The sequence below is a fragment of the Lactuca sativa genome, chromosome 3 (genome assembly GCF_002870075.4).
Source record: "Lactuca sativa cultivar Salinas chromosome 3, Lsat_Salinas_v11, whole genome shotgun sequence".
In the NCBI taxonomy this organism is placed as follows: Eukaryota; Viridiplantae; Streptophyta; class Magnoliopsida; order Asterales; family Asteraceae; genus Lactuca; species Lactuca sativa.
This window is the reverse complement of record NC_056625.2, coordinates 206,275,765-206,299,410: the sequence shown is the minus strand read 5'-3', so window position 1 is coordinate 206,299,410 and position 23,646 is coordinate 206,275,765.

Below are 23,646 nucleotides of genomic sequence, written 5' to 3'. Positions count from 1 at the left end.
AGGTAGGGTAGAAGGGTATGGGATAATACCCTCCGTGGCCTCTATATGATCTGAGACATCAGCAGTCTCAAGACCAAGCAAGGTAAGAATGTGAATAGGGAGCCTGCGGATAGGTCCAAATAGAGTTTGATCAGAAAAAGGAGCGTACCTTTTGAGATCCTTGGTGACAAAGAAGTTGATGTCACTGCCCATGTCGAGACCAGCATCCGCATGTAGATCAGAAATACACAAAGACTAGAATCGAGCAAAGGTGAGCTCAGTTGGGTTCTCTCTGGGGTGCTCTTTGGGAATGTATTAGAGGAAGTCATCCCAAAGAATTTGGCCGTAATTGACATCGTGGCCTGTAAAGATGCTCCATACGAGTTCAAGAAGCTTTAATCCCATGTTGTCGATGTCGTCGTTTCTGCCAGATAGACAACGGATGACAAAGTGGCATACGAACTGCCAAACCGCAGGCAGTTGGTTCTTCTTGAACTCACCAATCCCTCGGATCGGTTTCTGATAACTCATTTGGTAGAGTGTGGTAGTGATGTTAGATAAGGATGGTGTGAAGATCCTGATGGAGGGATGAATCAGAAGGTTTATGGCAGTCAAGAACTTCTCTTTGGTCAAGATGACCAAAGAATCATTGATGAGGTTAAGATGAACTTCTTGTGGGTTTTCCAGTGCTCTATATGCAGAAAGAGCACACTTGAAGACTGTAGAAGCGGGAACAACATCAGTGAATGCGTCGAATGGGCCAAATAAGATGTGGTTCTTGAGATGCTTGATCATCAGTTTTGTTGGAGCATTATACGATTGATGATCTTCAAACACTGCTCGGAAGTTGCTTGAGGCGATTGTTGGTGATGTGGAACCAGTTTGATTCATGGAGCCTAAAGCCTTGGATTGCTTCTTGGATGCACCTGATTTCGCCATTGAGAGATGTGAGATTAGAGTTCTTGAGAGATTTTGGGAGTTTTGAGAGAATAATCGAATACACAGAGAGCATAAACGATTTTAGAGAAGAATGTGGGTTTATAAAGGGGGTAAAAGGATTTTAACCCTAGGTCAAAGTAAGAAGTTGAAAGGGGTTTTTTTTGGGGGGGGGGGGAATCAATGATTCTGGGATTGAATCTCCGCTACACGAAGATGAAACGGGTTTTGGAGAGATTTTGAGAGATCTTAAAAGAGGTTCGCATTTAATGGCGGATCAGATGCATGGTAATACGTCAGGTAAACGTGGGGTGATGAGAGAGAATGTTGTAACTGATGGGATGTGGTTGGGAGAGGAAAAGACAAGTTGAGAATGGATAGATTTGGGAATCGTTCTTTTTGGCATCATCCCTAAAATAGGTCTGATACGGGGTTTATTCAGAAAGGTAAAGTGACAGTTTCTAAAGGGAATGTTTGTATTTTATTTAATGAAGGATCATTAAATAGCACACAAAGATTCGAGAGTTAACGAATCTGTTGGAATTTATTTAAGACGATTGCGGATGAATTCATCATTGCGGTTGAGAAAATCCATCGCGGATGAGCAAAGAAAGATTTCAGAGAGAATCTGTGAGAAAACACTTGTACAAAGGTTAGAAATAAAAGAACATTAAAACCCATGAGAGATACGTATGACATATGGCTGCGGTACCTAGATTGCGGTATAAAAACCATCTATCATATGTAATTCTCAGTTAGAACCGCAATGGAGACCAATGATGTTCTGTGGTAGCTAACACTTCATAAAGAATTGCGGGTTCCGGATTCATCATTCCCAACATTTGTAAGAATGCATTGAGTTTTGTAGAGTCAAGAGATTTTGTGAGAACATCAGCAATCTCTTCATGAGTAGGAACAAAGATGAGTTCAATATTACCTTTTACAATATGATCTTTGATGAAATGATACTGTAACTCAATATGTTTGTCTTGGAGTGCTGAATAGGATTATGAGAGATCTCTATAGCACTTTTAGAGTCACAGTAAATTGGTATCCGCAGCATTCTGTACCCATAGTCTAGCAATTGTGTCTTCATCCAAAGAACTTGGGAACAATAGCTGGCTACGGCCACATATTTTGCTTCTGCAGTAGATAGAGATACACACATTTGTTTTCTTGAAGACCAGCTTACAAGTCTTCCTCCTAGGAATTGGCATCCACCTGATGTACTTTTTCTATCGAGCTTACAACCTACATGATCCGCATTGGTGAAGGCTTGAAGACTGAAGTCGTTGCTTGCGGGATACCATAAGCCCATATATTTGCTTCCTTTAAGATACCGAAGAATTTGTTTGGTTGCGGTCATGTGAGACACTTTTGGATCAGCCTAGTATCTTACACATACACCAGTTGCGAAGACAATATCAGGTCTGTTTACGGTGAGGTACTTTAGTGAACCAATGATACCTCTATAAGTCTTGTGATCCACAGATTCTCCAGAGGGATAGGCAGAGATCTTATTGTTGGGTTTTGAGCATTCTAACACTCCTAAGTGTACATGCAACCCTAAATACGTTGGATATATGTTTTCTCTATTATACATGCAAATATGAACTTCCAAGGTATTATCCTAATCTAGCATACAAAACAATGAATATAACAAGATAGAATACATACCTCTTTGATGTAGAAAGTCTTCATGAAGCTTGAGTGCCTAGTGCCCCAAGTGTGACACCTCAAATGGTTCACACAACACCAAATACACTTGGAATAACTTGAGAGAAACTTGAACACTCCTTGAAATCGTCTAGCCCTCACACTCACACATAGTGCACAATTTCTTGATCCATTTGATTCTTTTATATGGTGGCTATTAGGGTTACACCATGTAACTCATGACTTTACCCATTCCTTATGCTCCATGGATTTTAACCTCCATGGAGCATCCATGGGTCACCCCATGGACTTAGTTCAACAGAAGGAATCTTGGATCATAATCCCACATATATAAGAATGAATGATTTACACAATCAACCCATATATTTAATTAGTCTCCTTTTGATCACTTAATTAATTCCAAATTAATTCTTGATCAATACTAATTAAATAACCTTATTAATATATTAGAACTTATAATATATTAACAAACCTTAAGTGTTATTTCTCTCATTTTAGTCTATCCAAATGCATGATGCCATGCAACCCAAATGGACCATGCCGGGTCGGGTCAAGTTTTACCAATTATAGTTATGGACTTAGACATTAATCCAACAGTCTCCCACTTGGATAAGTCTAAAACTATTATTGTGTATGACTTCAAGAACCGACTGGCAATCGTAGCTCTCAAAAGCTTCTGTCGAACTCTGACCTTGTAGATGAACTCTGACCTTTGTCAATGACTTGTCCATTAGATAAGGGATCATATATTCCTCCATTCTAGATATCATATGGACTGAGACATGGATTATAATCTTTCTCTCTGTCCATTTGTTGTTTCCCAATTTCTGATTTATGACGACTGACTAATTGAACAAATCAAATCAGTCCCGGCCCGACCGAGCACTTCCATTTGTCATCATCAAATCATTGAGGGGCCCACAGATATCGCTTTTATCTCGAAGGTAAAAGGAATGGATAAACTTCGACTCATATGGCTTGTTCTACTACTTGTTGAATCATACACAAAGGCACGTTTTATAACACCGAGTTACCGAATGCGTTTTCGTGCAATCAAGGTACAACCAACTCATAGTAACAACTCATATCTCTAGGTTTGAAGAATATAAGATATTATCGTCTCATGATCACTCGTGATAAAATCCATGAAGTGATTCCAATGAGCACGGGTTGAATCCAATACTCAGAACTTATGAGCACTCATGAGTGTTGTAACCCTTTGTCCAACATCTTAGACCTCTACAAGCCAACCCATGGCAGTCTTAATTCATATCTACTTCCAACATATGACCGACTGTGGATAGTTTGAATAACTTAGTCATTCCGGAAGAATAACCTAGTTTATTCTGGAAGTCAAAACATGCAAAATGAAACACAAGAATAATAGAATCCAATATGGTATCAAAACCTATGAACATAAATAAAGGACCTTTTATTTATCACCATATGATTACACATTATTCATTGTATACTGTTTCAGCCATCAACTTTATTCTTGAATTTAAAACAATAGTTATCCCATGCTCCAAGCATGCACACTATGTTTTCTAAACACTAGTCATGCCACACACCAAGTATGCATACTATGTTTGTCTATGATCTTCACTTTGTGAATTAGATCAATTGAACATAACTCTAATGATCCTCTTTTCACAGTCCCAAATCCTTACTGCAAATGCAAGAATTCCAAATTCATGCCATTTACTGAAATCTATTAGATTCTAAACTTATATGCATTGATCCTCTTGTAATGATTATGCACAAAGTCAGAAAGACTTGACAACAACCATTAAAGAGCATTCTAAAGGAGATCGGTTCCTTGGAAACATCCTTCTTGCATTAAGTTTCCTAATCTTACACAGATTGAATAATTTCTAACTTTGAAACATTTCCAGATTCCATTTTGACTATCACTTTTGAACAAGAGTTGCCTCCTTATAGATTATGTCAATATGGTCCTTCCAGAATTATCACTATACTTCCAACTGTCCTTGAGCAACCAATCTTTGGTAAACCTTAGATTGTCCTCGACAATTGTTTAACCCTTTTAGTCATATCCAGTTCTAAATCGTTTCCCTTCTTAATGCCCCAGGCATTTGGAAAATTTTAGAAAGGATGAATATAGCACATGTAATCGATCCTATATCTGAAGCATATGGGACACGATTCATGATGTCTCACATAAAGACTAACCCAGTCTTTTGCTATAATATTTCCATTTCAATTTGCCAAGTTCTCATAATTCAGATTATGAAAAGGGATGTCGTAATCATAATCGAATTTTAGAATGCAAATAATGGACACATATACAGAATTTCCTTATGTTGAGCCATTCCAACATGAAATTCATATATATATCCTTGCCTAAATGATTAAAACTCCGTGATCTAAGCTTATAGATTTGAGATGAAGTATAGTTTACTCTCCGTTAATTTTAGCAAAACAACTCTTTCCTAGTTGAAACTTTTGTTTTCTATAATTAACATTGCTAACTTGCAACCTTTATCATAATTATCATGCTCCCACTAACATGATGATTATTAGCATAACACTTATGCTCCCACTAGCTTTGACATGTACTCAGAAATCAGCTCGACTTCTAGAAATCAATACTTTATTGACTTTCTTACCAAAGTTTAGATTTCTGATACTATTCCTTTGATAAGACTTTATCAAAATCATACACCTTTCATTAGATAGCTCACAGGTGTGTCTAAACAATTTTTAAGAAGGATGCCGTAATCATAGTCTCAATTGTTTAGACCTTTGCCACTTCTCACAAGTCCATGTTAGTGTGCCGGTAAACCACACACGCTCCACTAACGACTTTGAGAATGCAAATATCACAATTGCTATCTAGCTAAAATCTACTTAGTGAAAGTGTTTCCTCACCATCATTTTAATGAATCAGAGAGAAACCTTATGACACTTAGATTTAATGGTGTATGTGTTCTTATCCATGTGAATTGTCAAAACCATAGTCACAGGACAAGGATAATGACAAATCCAAACTCATATGGACTGAACTCAATCTAATTTCTTGCCATCTGGCAACTCAAGGGCCTGCCATTGCTTCCAAGTTGTTATGCACCCAATTGACAACTCTAAGAAATCATACGCAAAGCCAACTTTAACTGGAATGGACACATAATATGCCAACACAATAGGTTATAAACCTCAAGTTGTGTGCTAGTGAAGAATTTAGGTTTTATTCTTGATTAGTACTTGAGACTTTCAAGACTTTTAAGACTCCCACTGTCTTCTTGACATATAAGACTTTCTTGTCAGTTATTCAAGAGATAGCGTGGATTCTAATCAAGACAAACACTTCACAAAATTGGCCTAAGTTGGTCTTTATTTTATCCAAAACATCACAACTTACCAATTTCAAATGTACAAGAGTAGAAAACTTTTACTCTTACATTTGACAAGTGTTTTAAACCTTCTTTAAGACATGTCACTCAAGTTACAATCTTGGAGTATGACTCTAAGACTTATATTGGAACGAAGTATGACTTGTGTTCTTGATTTAACCATTTCAACAATTCAAGATTCCTCTTCTTAGTCATAAGAATGCACTAAGATTCCCTTAGAGAAATAATTGTGCTATGGTTTCTTAATCAATAAGATGATCACAAAACTGATACTAATGTACTCTCCCATCTTTTCAGATTTGAGAAACTTTTATCCTTCTGCCTAATTTGATTCTTCTTATTCTCTCTGCCATACATTGAAACCTTTTCCAATGTCTAAGAGATACACTTAAGCTTGTAAGTATAATCATATTTACTGAGCTTTCGTAAACCATGACGAATAGTCTTATCGATCTTTTGTGGTGGACTTGACCAGTGCACAAGAATGTGTACTCGATCCCTTATTCCTTCACTTGACTCACACATCCATGTGAACAAGTAGTTAGTCTTAATTTTTTTCAATGCTTGAAAGTTCTCATTCATCATGCTATACAACTTGCATGATTCCAAGTTTCTATCCAACTGAAACTTGGGTGATGAGAATCTTTCCTTATTTGGTAAATTTGGACACTACCACAAATGAAAGAATCAAATTCACTTTCCAATATTGCTATCAGTGGAATCTTATAAGCAACAACTTTTCACAAATGTCATTGTAAGGATACTTAAAATAAATAAAATCCAAACCTTTTTCTTTTATTTTAAAACTTTGCGGAAAACTTATCCTTACAATCCATATGAAAACCTTGTTGTTATCTATTCCTAAGCAATATAAATATCATAACTCTTAAGTAATAGCCCAAAATTCTGATCACCAAACCATGCGATTGAAATCCATCTTCGCGATCAGAATCAACATGCACTTAATAGAGTTAGACAATGGACTTTACCTAAAGTAGAGCCAAACTTATTGACTTTAACATCCTTAGGTAAATTTGGCAGCTTCGTAACCAATGCCCCTTCCTTTGGCAATAGTTACCTATGGACCCTTGATAATGGGACTATCTCAGACTTAGCCTCTCTCTTTACCATTTGGTCAACCGAGTTGACTATGGCCGATCCCTTTCCATTGGAAAAAGAGAGCTTTACTGGATATCCAATGTCATTATTGTCAATGTCCACAAGTTTTAGGAAGTTGATCTTAGCAAATAGATAAGATCAGTAAGGGTCTTGTCATAGTCTGTTTTATAGGAGTCCCAAAGGAACTCACTATGTGACTTAGAAAGTAGTTGAGGCACCAACTTTCTCAACACTTTGAAACCTAACTCTCCCGGCTTGTCAATATGTGACTACATCTCCAAGATGTGATCACACATAGACCTTTGCTTGCCAATAGGGCTTGAGTGACCTTAAAATTTTCAAGAACTTGTGGGTTAGGGAGAATAATTGGAGGAAGTGAAAGAAGTATGATTTCCATGGGACATCATCTTCATTTAGGAAAGCTTGTTTCAAGAGATTTAGGAAGATCATAAATGTCTAAACCATACATCTTTTTGGGAGATATTCAAGATAGTTGATTTAAAGTCCTTAATATGACACCCAATATGAAATATTAAGTCCAGGACACAACAAGCTGTTTTATAAATTAGAAGAGGGATGTCGTAATCCAAGCTATAAAATATTCGAAGGTAGGTGAATGACGATTCACCAATTTCCACCAAGATAAACGAAATGTATTATTAGGTTTTAATTGGTTTTTGAAACTCCTAGATCTTTGAGATTCATTGAACTTTTCAATGGCATGTTTCAATCTCGAGTGTGCCCTTCAGGTTTTGTGACTGGGATGCCGAGGATCACAAAACAAGGTGTGAAGTAACCATGCAAATTACTTTCTACCCTTAAGTGTTTACCCCTCAATCGATGTGCCGGTTAACCACACACGCTCCATCGATACTATGATAAACATTAATTTACCCTTTGCCTACATTGTTAAATACGAGTTAGTGTGCCGGTTAACCACACACGCTCCACTAACCGACTGAAACAAAGTGCAAAGTGTAATTTCATGGATTAGCACCTTATTCACATTTTCCTAAGTAACTAAGATTGGGTATTTATAAGAGTTTAGTTACTTAGTATTTATCATTAATACTTTTAATGAAGGGAGAATTCTAGTCCTTGTCCTACCTGTTCGGCTAACGACCCTCCACCGGTCAAGGAAGCGGTGGGTGAGAGTGGACACCCATTAAACTACCATTTTATAGGCAGTAACCTTATACCCCCCTTATAGACCGGCTTCGTGAATGAGGTCTACTAACGGTAAGACTGACTTTACTCTTATACATATATATAAATATTATTAATTTATAATATTATAAAGTATAAGGGTTGAATTTTAACTTTTAAAATTCTAAGGGCTAACTTGGAATTAAAGTATTCATGGGGAAAACTTTACAAATTCCAAAACTTAAGGGAAAGTTTTGAAACTATTCAAAACTCTTGGATTTTCATAACTTATGAGTTTAATTAAAGTTTTAAAAACTTTAATGAAGTGACTCTTGAACATCCATAACTTGAGGACAAGTTATGGAGTCATAAAACAATTTAATGAGGAAAAAGACTCTTCATTTTGTAACCTATGGCAACTTTATGAGTTTTAAGATTCATAAATGTGACTTATAAGTTACATAAACACATTTTATGAACTTCTTTTAGATTAATTTGGATTAAAACCAACTATCACATAATTTTATTCATTAATCTAAATTCACTCATAAAACAAGGTATGTCACAAAAAACTTTTGGTGATCCATAACTTATTCTTAAGTTATGGAATACTTTAAAACATTAACACCAAATTTTGTAACTCCATAAAAACTTTGAATCAATTTTTTTTAAAACCTTTTCATATCCATAACTTATGGAGGTTTCAAAAAATAAAACTCTTTAGATCAAACTTTTAAAACTAATAAAATAATCATATCATTTTATCTTTTATTAAATTTGACCTAATTCAACTCATAAAGCAAATTATTCAAATTTTACAAATAATTAGTTTTTCACAAGAACAAGTAGTTATCTTAAAATACGACAAACTTCATGTTTTTTTCCTTTTTTTTCAACTTTGAAAATAAAATATTTGCATCAATATAACAGAAAACAACCCGTGGCTCTGATACTACTGTTGGGTTTTGAGCATTCTAACACTCCTAAGTGTACATGCAACCCTAAATACCTAGGATCTATGTTTTCTCTATTATACATGCAAATATGAACTTCCAAGGTATTATCCTAATCTAGCATACAAAACAATGAATATAAAAAGATAGAATACATACCTCTTTGATGTAGAAAGTCTTCATGAAGCTTGAGTGCCTAGTGCCCCAAGTGTGTCACCTCAAATGGTTCACACAACACCAAATACACTTGGAATAACTTGAGAGAAACTTGAACACTCCTTGAAATCGTCTAGCCCTCACACTCACACATAGTGCACGATTTCTTAATCCATGGGATTCTTTTATATGGTGGCTATTAGGGTTACACCATGTAACTCATGACTTTACCCATTCCTTATGCTCCATGAATTTTAACCTCCATGGAGCATCCATGGGTCACCCCATGGACTTAGTTCAACATAAGGAATCTTGGATCATAAGCCCACATATATAAGAATGAATGATTTACACAATCAACCCATATATTTAATGTTGGGTTTTGAGCATTCTAACACTTCCTAAGTGTACATGCAACCCTAAATACCTTGGATCTATGTCTTCTCTATTATACATGCAAATAAGAACATCCAAGGTATTATCCTAATCTAGCATACAAAAACTATGAATGTAACAAGATAGAATACATACCTCTTGATGTAGCTTGATGTCTTCAAGAGATAGCGTGGATTCTAATCAAGACAAACACTTCACAAAATTGGCCTAAGTTGGTCTTTATTTTATCCAAAACATCACAACTTACCAATTTCAAATGTACAAGAGTAGAAAACTTTTACTCTTACATTTGACAAGTGTTTTAAACCTTCTTTAAGACATGTCACTCAAGTTACAATCTTGGAGTATGACTCTAAGACTTATATTGGAACGAAGTATGACTTGTGTTCTTGATTTAACCATTTCAACAATTCAAGATTCCTCTTCTTAGTCATAAGAATGCACTAAGATTCCCTTAGAGAAATAATTGTGCTATGGTTTCTTAATCAATAAGATGATCACAAAACTGATACTAATGTACTCTCCCATCTTTTCAGATTTGAGAAACTTTTATCCTTCTGCCTAATTTGATTCTTCTTATTCTCTCTGCCATACATTGAAACCTTTTCCAATGTCTAAGAGATACACTTAAGCTTGTAAGTATAATCATATTTACTGAGCTTTCGTAAACCATGACGAATAGTCTTATCGATCTTTTGTGGTGGACTTGACCAGTGCACAAGAATGTGTACTCGATCCCTTATTCCTTCACTTGACTCACACATCCATGTGAACAAGTAGTTAGTCTTAATTTTTTTCAATGCTTGAAAGTTCTCATTCATCATGCTATACAACTTGCATGATTCCAAGTTTCTATCCAACTGAAACTTGGGTGATGAGAATCTTTCCTTATTTGGTAAATTTGGACACTACCACAAATGAAAGAATCAAATTCACTTTCCAATATTGCTATCAGTGGAATCTTATAAGCAACAACTTTTCACAAATGTCATTGTAAGGATACTTAAAATAAATAAAATCCAAACCTTTTTCTTTTATTTTAAAACTTTGCGGAAAACTTATCCTTACAATCCATATGAAAACCTTGTTGTTATCTATTCCTAAGCAATATAAATATCATAACTCTTAAGTAATAGCCCAAAATTCTGATCACCAAACCATGCGATTGAAATCCATCTTCGCGATCAGAATCAACATGCACTTAATAGAGTTAGACAATGGACTTTACCTAAAGTAGAGCCAAACTTATTGACTTTAACATCCTTAGGTAAATTTGGCAGCTTCGTAACCAATGCCCCTTCCTTTGGCAATAGTTACCTATGGACCCTTGATAATGGGACTATCTCAGACTTAGCCTCTCTCTTTACCATTTGGTCAACCGAGTTGACTATGGCCGATCCCTTTCCATTGGAAAAAGAGAGCTTTACTGGATATCCAATGTCATTATTGTCAATGTCCACAAGTTTTAGGAAGTTGATCTTAGCAAATAGATAAGATCAGTAAGGGTCTTGTCATAGTCTGTTTTATAGGAGTCCCAAAGGAACTCACTATGTGACTTAGAAAGTAGTTGAGGCACCAACTTTCTCAACACTTTGAAACCTAACTCTCCCGGCTTGTCAATATGTGACTACATCTCCAAGATGTGATCACACATAGACCTTTGCTTGCCAATAGGGCTTGAGTGACCTTAAAATTTTCAAGAACTTGTGGGTTAGGGAGAATAATTGGAGGAAGTGAAAGAAGTATGATTTCCATGGGACATCATCTTCATTTAGGAAAGCTTGTTTCAAGAGATTTAGGAAGATCATAAATGTCTAAACCATACATCTTTTTGGGAGATATTCAAGATAGTTGATTTAAAGTCCTTAATATGACACCCAATATGAAATATTAAGTCCAGGACACAACAAGCTGTTTTATAAATTAGAAGAGGGATGTCGTAATCCAAGCTATAAAATATTCGAAGGTAGGTGAATGACGATTCACCAATTTCCACCAAGATAAACGAAATGTATTATTAGGTTTTAATTGGTTTTTGAAACTCCTAGATCTTTGAGATTCATTGAACTTTTCAATGGCATGTTTCAATCTCGAGTGTGCCCTTCAGGTTTTGTGACTGGGATGCCGAGGATCACAAAACAAGGTGTGAAGTAACCATGCAAATTACTTTCTACCCTTAAGTGTTTACCCCTCAATCGATGTGCCGGTTAACCACACACGCTCCATCGATACTATGATAAACATTAATTTACCCTTTGCCTACATTGTTAAATACGAGTTAGTGTGCCGGTTAACCACACACGCTCCACTAACCGACTGAAACAAAGTGCAAAGTGTAATTTCATGGATTAGCACCTTATTCACATTTTCCTAAGTAACTAAGATTGGGTATTTATAAGAGTTTAGTTACTTAGTATTTATCATTAATACTTTTAATGAAGGGAGAATTCTAGTCCTTGTCCTACCTGTTCGGCTAACGACCCTCCACCGGTCAAGGAAGCGGTGGGTGAGAGTGGACACCCATTAAACTACCATTTTATAGGCAGTAACCTTATACCCCCCTTATAGACCGGCTTCGTGAACGAGGTCTACTAACGGTAAGACTGACTTTACTCTTATACATATATATAAATATTATTAATTTATAATATTATAAAGTATAAGGGTTGAATTTTAACTTTTAAAATTCTAAGGGCTAACTTGGAATTAAAGTATTCATGGGGAAAACTTTACAAATTCCAAAACTTAAGGGAAAGTTTTGAAACTATTCAAAACTCTTGGATTTTCATAACTTATGAGTTTAATTAAAGTTTTAAAAACTTTAATGAAGTGACTCTTGAACATCCATAACTTGAGGACAAGTTATGGAGTCATAAAACAATTTAATGAGGAAAAAGACTCTTCATTTTGTAACCTATGGCAACTTTATGAGTTTTAAGATTCATAAATGTGACTTATAAGTTACATAAACACATTTTATGAACTTCTTTTAGATTAATTTGGATTAAAACCAACTATCACATAATTTTATTCATTAATCTAAATTCACTCATAAAACAAGGTATGTCACAAAAAACTTTTGGTGATCCATAACTTATTCTTAAGTTATGGAATACTTTAAAACATTAACACCAAATTTTGTAACTCCATAAAAACTTTGAATCAATTTTTTTTAAAACCTTTTCATATCCATAACTTATGGAGGTTTCAAAAAATAAAACTCTTTAGATCAAACTTTTAAAACTAATAAAATAATCATATCATTTTATCTTTTATTAAATTTGACCTAATTCAACTCATAAAGCAAATTATTCAAATTTTACAAATAATTAGTTTTTCACAAGAACAAGTAGTTATCTTAAAATACGACAAACTTCATGTTTTTTTCCTTTTTTTTCAACTTTGAAAATAAAATATTTGCATCAATATAACAGAAAACAACCCGTGGCTCTGATACTACTGTTGGGTTTTGAGCATTCTAACACTCCTAAGTGTACATGCAACCCTAAAGACCTAGGATCTATGTTTTCTCTATTATACATGCAAATATGAACTTCCAAGGTATTATCCTAATCTAGCATACAAAACAATGAATATAACAAGATAGAATACATACCTCTTTGATGTAGAAAGTCTTCATGAAGCTTGAGTGCCTAGTGCCCCAAGTGTGTCACCTCAAATGGTTCACACAACACCAAATACACTTGGAATAACTTGAGAGAAACTTGAACACTCCTTGAAATCGTCTAGCCCTCACACTCACACATAGTGCACGATTTCTTAATCCATGGGATTCTTTTATATGGTGGCTATTAGGGTTACACCATGTAACTCATGACTTTACCCATTCCTTATGCTCCATGAATTTTAACCTCCATGGAGCATCCATGGGTCACCCCATGGACTTAGTTCAACATAAGGAATCTTGGATCATAAGCCCACATATATAAGAATGAATGATTTACACAATCAACCCATATATTTAATGTTGGGTTTTGAGCATTCTAACACTTCCTAAGTGTACATGCAACCCTAAATACCTTGGATCTATGTCTTCTCTATTATACATGCAAATAAGAACATCCAAGGTATTATCCTAATCTAGCATACAAAAACTATGAATGTAACAAGATAGAATACATACCTCTTGATGTAGCTTGATGTCTTCAAGCTTTAAGAGCTTAGCCCCAATAGTGTGGAAGCCTCAAGTGGAATCACAAATCACCAAGACACCTTAGAATACTTTAGAGAATATGATTACTTGGTTCTCTCTAGTGAAATTGGCTAGCCCTTCTTTAGTGTATCCACACTAGTGCCAATTTCACCAACCAAAGACATCTTTATATAGTGTGGAGAATTAGGGTTAAACCCTAATACCCATGACCTTTCATTTCCTAGGATCCATGGGTTAAACACTCCATGGACTATCCATGAAAGCTTAGCCCAACCTAAATGAACTTGGCCCATTCCATATATATAAGAGTCCATATTTAATTAGTTCCTTTTGATCACTTAATTAATTATAAATTAATTCTTGATCAATACTAATTAAATAATATGATTCCATATTAATATATTAGAACTTATAACATATTAATATTAATCATAAACATACTATTCTCAAAAGATTATCCATATAAATTGTGTCGGTGAAGTGCAACCCAAATGGACCATGCCGGGTCGGGTCAAGTACATACCAAATATAGTTATGGACTTAGACATTAATCCAACAGTCTCCCACTTGGATAAGTCTAAAACTATTATTGCGTATGACTTCAAACCTAACTGGCAATCGTAGCTCTCAAAAGCTTCTGTCGTACTCTGACCTTGTAGATGAACTCTGACCTTTGTCAGTGACTTGTCCATTAGATAAGGGATCATATATTCCTCCATTCTAGATATCATATGGACTGAGACATGGATTATAATCATTCTCTCTGTCCATTTGTTGTTTCCCGATTTGCGATTTATGACGACTGACTAATTGAACGAATCAAATCAGTCCTTGCCCGGCCGAGCACTTCCATTTGTCATCATCAAATCATCGAGGGGCCCACAGATATCGCTTTTATCCCGAAGGTAAAAGGAACGGATAAACTTCGACTCATATGGCTTGTTCTACTACTTGTTGAATCATACACAAAGGCACGTTTTATAGCACCGAGTTACCAAATGCGTTTTCGTGCAATCAATGTACTATCAACTCATAGTAACAACTCATATCTCTAGGTTTGAAGAATATAATATATTATCGTCTCATGATCACTCGTGATAAAATCCATGAAGTGATTCCAATGAGCGCGGGTTGAATCCAATACTCAGAACTTATGAGCACTCATGAGTGTTGTAGCCCTTTGTCCAACACCTTAGACCTCTACAAGCCAACCCATGACAGTCTTAATTCATATCTACTTCCAACATATGACGGACTGTGGATGGTTTGAATAACTTAGTCATTCCGGAAGAATAACCTAGTTTATTCGGGAAGTCAAAACATGCAAAGTGAAACACAATAATAATTGAATCCAATATGGTATCAACTCTTTGAACATAAATAAAACACCTTTTATTTATCACCATATGATTACACATTATTCATTGTATACTATTTCAGCTATCAACTTTATTCTTGAATTTAAAACAATAGTTGTCCCATGCTCCAAGCATGTACACTATGTTTTCTTAAACACTAGTCATGCCACACACCAAGTATGCATACTATGTTTGTCTATGATCCTTACTTTGTGAACTAGATCAATTGAACATAACTTCAATGATTCTCTTTTCACACTCCCAAATCCTTACTGCAAATGCAAGAATTCCAAATTCATGCCATTTACAGAAATCTGTTAGATTCTAAACTTATATGCATTGATCCTCTTGTAACGATTATGCACAAAGTCACAAAGACTTGGCAACAATCATTACAGAGTATTCCAAAGGAGATCAACTCCTTGGAAATATCCTTCTTGCATTAAGTTTCCTTAATCTTACACAGATTGAAAATTCTAACTTTGAAACATTTCCAGATTCCATTTTGACTATCACTTCTGAACAAGAGTTGCCTCCTTACAGATTATGTCAATATGGTCCTTCCAGAATTATCACTATACTTCCAATTGTCCTTGAGTAACCAATCTTTGGTAAACCTTAGATTGTCCTCGACAATTGTTTAATCCTTTTAGTCATATCCAGTTCTAAACCTTTTCCCTTCTTAATGCCCCAGGTATTTGGAAAATTTTAGAACGGATGAATATAGCACATGTAATCGATCCTATATCCGAAGCATATGGGACACGATTCATGATGTCTTACATAAAGACTAAACCAGTCTTTTGCTAGAATATTTCCATTTCAATTTGCCAAGTTCTCATAATTCAGATTATGAAAAGGGATGCCGTAATCATAATCGAATTTTAGAACGCAAATAATGGACCCATATACAGAATTTCCTTATGTTGAGCCATTCCAACATGAAATTCATATATATCCTTGACTAAATGATTAAAATCTCACGATCTAAGCTTATAGATTTGAGATGAAGCATAATTTCCTCTCCCTTAATTATAGCAAAACAACTTTTTCCCAATTGAAACTTTTGTTTTCTATAATTAACATTGCTAACTTGCAATACTTATCATAATTATCATGCTCCCACTAACATGATGATTATTAGCATAACACTTATGCTCCCACTAGCTTTGACATGTACTCAGAAATCAGCTGGACAGTCTGAAATTTAGATTCACACACCCTTTCCGTAGATAGCTCACCTGTGTGTCTAAGCAATTTCAAGAACCATGAAAAGGGATACCGTAATCATAGTCTCAATTGCTTAGGCATTTGCCATTTCTCACAAGTCCATGTTAGTGTGCCGGTTAACCACACGCGCTCCACTAACGACTTTTGAAAATGCAAATAACACAATTGATATCTTCGTAAAATCTACTTAGTGAAAGCGTTTCCTCACCATCATTTTCATGAATCGGAGAGAAACCTTATGACACTTAGATTTATATGGTGTATGAGTTCCTACCCATATGAATTTGTCAAACCATAATTACAAGACAAAGATAATGACAAATCCAAAACCATATGGATTGAACTCAATCTTAACTTCTTGCCACCTGGCAGCTCAAGGGCCTGCCATTGCTTCCAAGTTGTTATGCAACAAACTGAGAACTCTAAGAACTCATATGCAAAGCCAACTTTAACTGGAATGGGCACAGATATGTCAACACGATAGGTTATAAACCTCAAGTCGTGTGCTAGTGAAGAATTTCAGGTTTTATTCTTGATTATTTCTTGAGACTTTCAAGACCTTTAAGACTCCCACTGTCCTCTTGACATATAAGACTCCCTTGTCAAATATCCAAGAGATAGTGTGGATTCTAATCAAGACAAACACTTCACACAATTGGCCTAAGTTGGTCTTTGTTTTATCCAAAACATCACAACTTACCAATTTCAAATGTACAAGAGTAGAAAACTTTTACTCTTACATTTGACAAGTGTTTTAAACCTTCTTTAAGACATGTCACTCAAATGACAATCTTGGAGTATGACTCTAAGACTTGTATTGGAACGAAGTATGACTCATCTTCTTGATTTAACCATTTCAACAATTCAAGTTCCTCTTCTTAGTCATAATAATGCACTAAGATTTCCTTAGAGAACTAATTTTGATATGGTTTCTTAATCATTAAGATGATCACAAAAACTGATACTAAAGTACTCTCCCATCTTTTCAGATTTGAGAAACTTTTATCCTTCTGCCTAATTTGATTCTTCTTATTCGCTCTGCCTTACATTGGAACCTTTTCCAATGTCTCAGAGTTACACTTAAGCATGTAAGTATAATCATATTTACTGAGCTTTAGTAAACTATGACGAATAATCTTATCAATCTTTTGTGGTGGACTTAATCAGTGCACAAGAATGTGTACTTGATCCCTTAGTCCTTTACTTGACTCACACATCCATGTGAACAAGTAGTTAGTCTTAATTTTCTAATACTTGAAAGTTCTCATTCATCATGCTATACAACTTGCATGATTCCAAGTTCCGGTCCAATTGAAACTTGGGTGATGAGAATTTTTCCTTATTTGGTAAATTTAGACATTACCACAAATGAAAGAATCAATTTCATACTTCCACTCTTGCTATTAATGGAATCTTATAAGCAACAAAAATTTCCATAGATGTCATTGTAAGGATATTTTAAAATAAATAAAATCAAAAATTTTCTTTTATTTTAGAACTTTGCGGAAAAACTTATCCTTACAATCCATATGAAAACTTGTTGTTATCTATTCCTAGGCAATATCTCATAACTCCTAAGAAGTAGCTCAAGAATCCGATCTTCAAACTACGCGATAGAAATCCATCTACGCCATCAGATTCAACATATTCTTTCTTTAAGTTTCTTCACTTTTCTTTGATTCTTAAAACATCACCATGTGACCCAGTCACATCATGTATCAGGAATCTCAGAATAGAAACTTAGCAGAGTTAGATAGTGGAATTTACCTGAAGTAGAGTCAAACTTATTGACTTTAACATCCTTAGGTAAATTTGGCAGCTTCGCAACCAATGCCCCTTCCCTTGGCAATATAAACATATGGACCCTTTGATAATGGTACACGGGACTATCACAGACTTAGCTTTTCTCTTTACCATTTGGTCAACCGAGTTGACTATGGCCGATCCCTTTGCATTGGGAAGAGAATGCTTTTCTGGATATCCTGTGTCACTATTGTCAATGTCCATCAAGTTTTAAGGAAGTTGATCTTAACAAATAGATAAGATCATTAAGGGTCTTGTCATAGTCTGTTTCATAGGTGTCCCAAAGGAACTCACTATGTGACTCAGAAAGTGATTGAACCACCAACTTTCTCAAGACTTTGACACCCAACTCTCCCGGCTTGTCAATATGTGACTACATCTCCAAGATGTGTTCACACCTAGACCTTGCCTTGCCAATAGGGCTTGAGTGACCTTAAACTTTTCAAGAACTTGTGGGTTGGGGAGAATAATTGGAGGAGGTGAAAGAAGTATGATTTCCAAAGGACATCATCTTCATTTAGGAAACCTTGTTTCACTAGATTTGGGAAGATCATAGGTGTCTATTATAGACATCTTTTGGGAGATATTCAAGATAGTTGAATTAAAGTCCTTAATATGACACCCAATATGAATTATTAAGGCTAGGACCCAACAAACTATTTTATAACTTAGAAGAGGTATGCCGTAATCCAAGCTATAAAATATTTGAAGGTAGGTGAATGACGATTCACCAATTTCCACCAAGATAAACGAAATGAATTATTAGGTTTTAATTGGTTTTGAAACTCCTAGATCTTTGAGATTCATTGAACTTTTCAAAGGCATGTTTCAATCTCGAGTGTGCCCTTCAGGTTTTGTGACTGGGATGCCGAGGATCACAAAACAAGGTGTGAAGTAACCATGCAAATTACTTGGTACCCTTAAGTGTTTACCCCTCAACCGATGTGCCGGTTAACCACACACGCTCCACCGATACTATGATAAACATTAAGTTACCCTTTGCCTACCTTGTTAAATACGAGTTAGTGTGCCGGTTAACCACACACGCTCCACTAACCGACTTAAACAATGTCCAAAGTGTAATTTCATGGATTAGCACCTTATTCACATTTTCCTAAGTAACTAAGATTGGGTATTTATAAGTGTTTAGTTACTTAGTATTTATCATTAATACTTTTAATGAAGGGAGAATTATAGTCCTATCAAACCCGTTCGGCTAACGACCCTCCACCAGTCAAGCAAGCGGTGGGTGAGAGTGGACACCCATTAAGTTGCCATTTTATAGGCAACAACCTTATACCCACCTTATAGATCGGCTTCGTGAATGAGGCGTACTAGCGGTAAGACTGACTTTACTCTTATACATATATATATTATTAACTTATAATATTATAAAGTATAAGGGTTGAATTTTAACTCTTTAAAATTCTAAGGGCTAAATTGGAATTAAAGTATTCATAAGAGAAAACTTTACAAATTCCAAAACTTGAGGACAAGTTTTGAAACTATTCAAAACTAATTAATTCCATAACTTATGTGTTTAAAGTAGTTTTAATCCAAAAACTCTTCAAGTTCCATAACTTGAGGACAAGTTATGGAAGACTTTAAACTAATAAAAGAATTAACTTTTTCTTTATTTTATAACTTATGGAATTAATTAAGGTTACACTTTTTTTTTATTTTATTAAATGAAGAGACTCTTGGTCCTCCATAACTTGAGGACAAGTTATGGAGTCATAAAACCATTTAATTAGAACTAGACTCTTCATTTTTGTAACCTTTGCCAATTTTTATGAGTTTTATGATTCTTAAATGTGACTTTTCATATAACTTGAGGACAAGTTACAAAAACACATTTTAGAATCAATTCTTAGATTAATTTGGATTAAAACCAACTATCACATAATTTTATTCATTAATCTAAATTCACTCATAAAACAAGGTAACACAAAAAACTTTTGGTGATCCATAACTTATTCTTAAGTTATGGAATCCTTTAAAACATTAACACCAAATTTTGTAACTCCATAAAAACTTTGAATCAATTTTTTTAAAACCTTTTCATATCCATAACTTATGGAGGTTTCAAAAAATAAAACTCTTTAGATCAAACTTTTAAAACTAATAAAATAATCATATCATTTTATCTTTTATTAAATTTGACCTAATTCAACTCATAAAGCAAATTATTCAAATTTTACAAATAATTAGTTTTTCACAAGAACAAGTAATTATCTTAAAATTTGACGAACATCATGCTTTTTTTTCTTTTTTTTTTTCAACTTTGAAAATAAAATATTTGCATCAATATAACAAAAAACAACTCGTGGCTCTGATACCACTGTTGGGTTTTGAGCATTCTAACACTTCCTAAGTGTACATGCAACCCTAAATACCTTGGATCTATGTCTTCTCTATTATACATGCAAATAAGAACATCCAAGGTATTATCCTAATCTAGCATACAAAAACTATGAATGTAACAAGATAGAATATATACCTCTTGATGTAGCTTGATGTCTTCAAGCTTTAAGAGCTTAGCCCCAATAGTGTGGAAGCCTCAAGTGGAATCACAAATCACCAAGACACCTTAGAATACTTTAGAGAATATGATTACTTGGTTCTCTCTAGTGAAATTGGCTAGCCCTTCTTTAGTGTATCCACACTAGTGCCAATTTCACCAACCAAAGACATCTTTATATAGTGTGGAGAATTAGGGTTAAACCCTAATACCCATGACCTTTCATTTCCTAGGATCCATGGGTTAAACACTCCATGGACTATCCATGAAAGCTTAGCGCAACCTAAATGAACTTGGCCCATTCCATATATATAAGAGTCCATATTTAATTAGTTCCTTTTGATCACTTAATTAATTATAAATTAATTCTTGATCAATACTAATTAAATAATATGATTCCATATTAATATATTAGAACTTATAACATATTAATATTAATCATAAACATACTATTCTCAAAAGATTATCCATATAAATTGTGTCGGTGAAGTGCAACCCAAATGGACCATGCCGGGTCGGGTCAAGTACATACCAAATATAGTTATGGACTTAGACATTAATCCAACATTTAATTAGTCTCCTTTTGATCACTTAATTAATTCCAAATTAATTCTTGATCATTACTAATTAAATAACCTTATTAATATATTAGAACTTATAATATATTAACAAACCTTAAGTTTTATTTCTCTCATTTTAGTCTATCCAAATGCATGATGCCATGCAACCCAAATGGACCATGCCGGGTCGGGTCAAGTCTTACCAATTATAGTTATGGACTTAGACATTAATCCAACACTTATAACCGAAGGCCACAGGGACCTTAGTAGAAGAGCAGTTGTCCATTGAATATTTCTTCAAAAGTTCGGTGGTGTATTTTTCTTGATGAATGAAAATTCCTTGCTGAATTTGTTTAACTTGAAGTCCTAGAAAGAAATTAATCTCTCTATTCATGCTCATTTTGAATTTGTTGGTCATGAGCTTTGCAAATTCATCTACCATGCCTTGATCAGTAGATCTGAAGATGATATCATCCACATATATTTGTACCAACATAAGGTGGTCACCATTTGCTTTTCTGAATAATGTGGGATCAATCACTCCTGTTTTGTACCCGGATGAGACAAGAAATTCAGAGAGTGTCTCATACCAAGCTCTTGGGCTTGTTTCAGACCGTAGACTGCTTTTTCAAGCTTATAGCAGTGGTCAGGGAATTCAACATTTCCAAAGCCCAGATGTTGTTGAAGATAAACCTCTTCTTTTAGTTCACCATTGAGGAAAGCACTCTTAACGTCCATTTGGTGAACCTTGACATTTTTGTGGGTTGTGTATGTTAGAAAGATCCGCATGGCTTCCATAAGTGCTACTGGAGCATACGTTTCATCGTAGTCAATTCCTTCTAGTCGACTGTAGCCCTGGGCAACAAGTCTTGCCTTGTTTCTGATGACTGAGCCAGATTCTTCTAGCTTGTTCTTGAAAACCCATCTTGTACCAACAATAGTATGACCTTGTGGAAGAGGAACAAGTTGCCATACTTTGTTTCATTCAAATTCTTCTAATTCTTCTTGCATTGCGGCTATCCAGTCTGGTTCAAGAAATGCTTCTTTGATCGTTCTAGGTTCAACCGAAGACATAAATGCTGCATAATGGCAGTGATCAGATAAGTCTTTGGAAGACCGAGTCTGGATACCTACGGATGGGTTGCCAATAATTTGACCTGGTGGGTGGTCTCTTGTCCATACATGAAGACGTGGCATCAGATGATCAACAGCTGCGGTAGAAGGAATATCTTGGATGTCAGAGGAATCTGCGATTGGGGAAGGCAGTTCCCCCTAGATTTGAGAGCATCCTGTTGAAGGAATTGGCAAAGGTTGAGGTTCCCCATGTATTACGGATGGGAGTTCCTCTGGAACCTGGGAAGGTTACCCCTGGAATGCAGATGGGAGAGTGACAATTCTAGGATCAGATCTAGTGTCAATATTCTCTATGAATTCGTCATCTGAGTCCTCCGAAGGTTCGTTTGATGGTGGAGCTTCACTTCGGGCAGGAATGTAAGCAACATCAGGTACTGGAACCTCAACGGTTGCAAAATGATCCGGAGTAGAGTTTTCCACCTCAACCGGAGAGGTGGAAGTATTGAGCGATACTACTTCAGATAGAGAAGGTCCAGATACATCGGCATGTTGTTGTTTAGCTGCGGGTGACACTAGGCCTTCGGATAGTTTCGCCATTTCAATGGGATCAAACAGATCATCATAGTTGATTTCAACTAGATTCAGAGGTCCGGAAGTGGCTGGAATTTCACTTTCCATGATTGCAGTGGTTTCGGTGGACGGAGGTGCACTGCGGATGTGAGAATCATCAAATTTCACATCAAAGCTTTCGATGATCAACCTTGTTCTTCTGATGAGCACTCGATATGCAACCTTGTTAGTAGAATATCCAAGGAAGATACCTTCGTCAGACTTTGGTGCAAACTTGTTGAGTTGGTCTCTGTTGTTGATCATGAAGCATCTACATCCAAAGATATGAAAGAAACGAACATTGGGTTTGCGATTGTTGAGACCTTCATATGGTGTTTTATTGAGACGCTTGCATACGATACTTCGGTTTTGAACAAAGCATGCGGTTGCTACTGCTTCGGCCCAGAAGTAGAGAGGAAGTTGGGCGAAGTTAAGCATGGATCTTGTTGCTTCAACGAGTGTGCGGTTTTGTCACACCCCAAAACCAAGAACGGCGGAAACGTTCTGGGGCGGAGGACGTCATGTATAGTATCACAACACAGTAAATGTAAATAAGCAAACAACATCATCCATTGCATTAA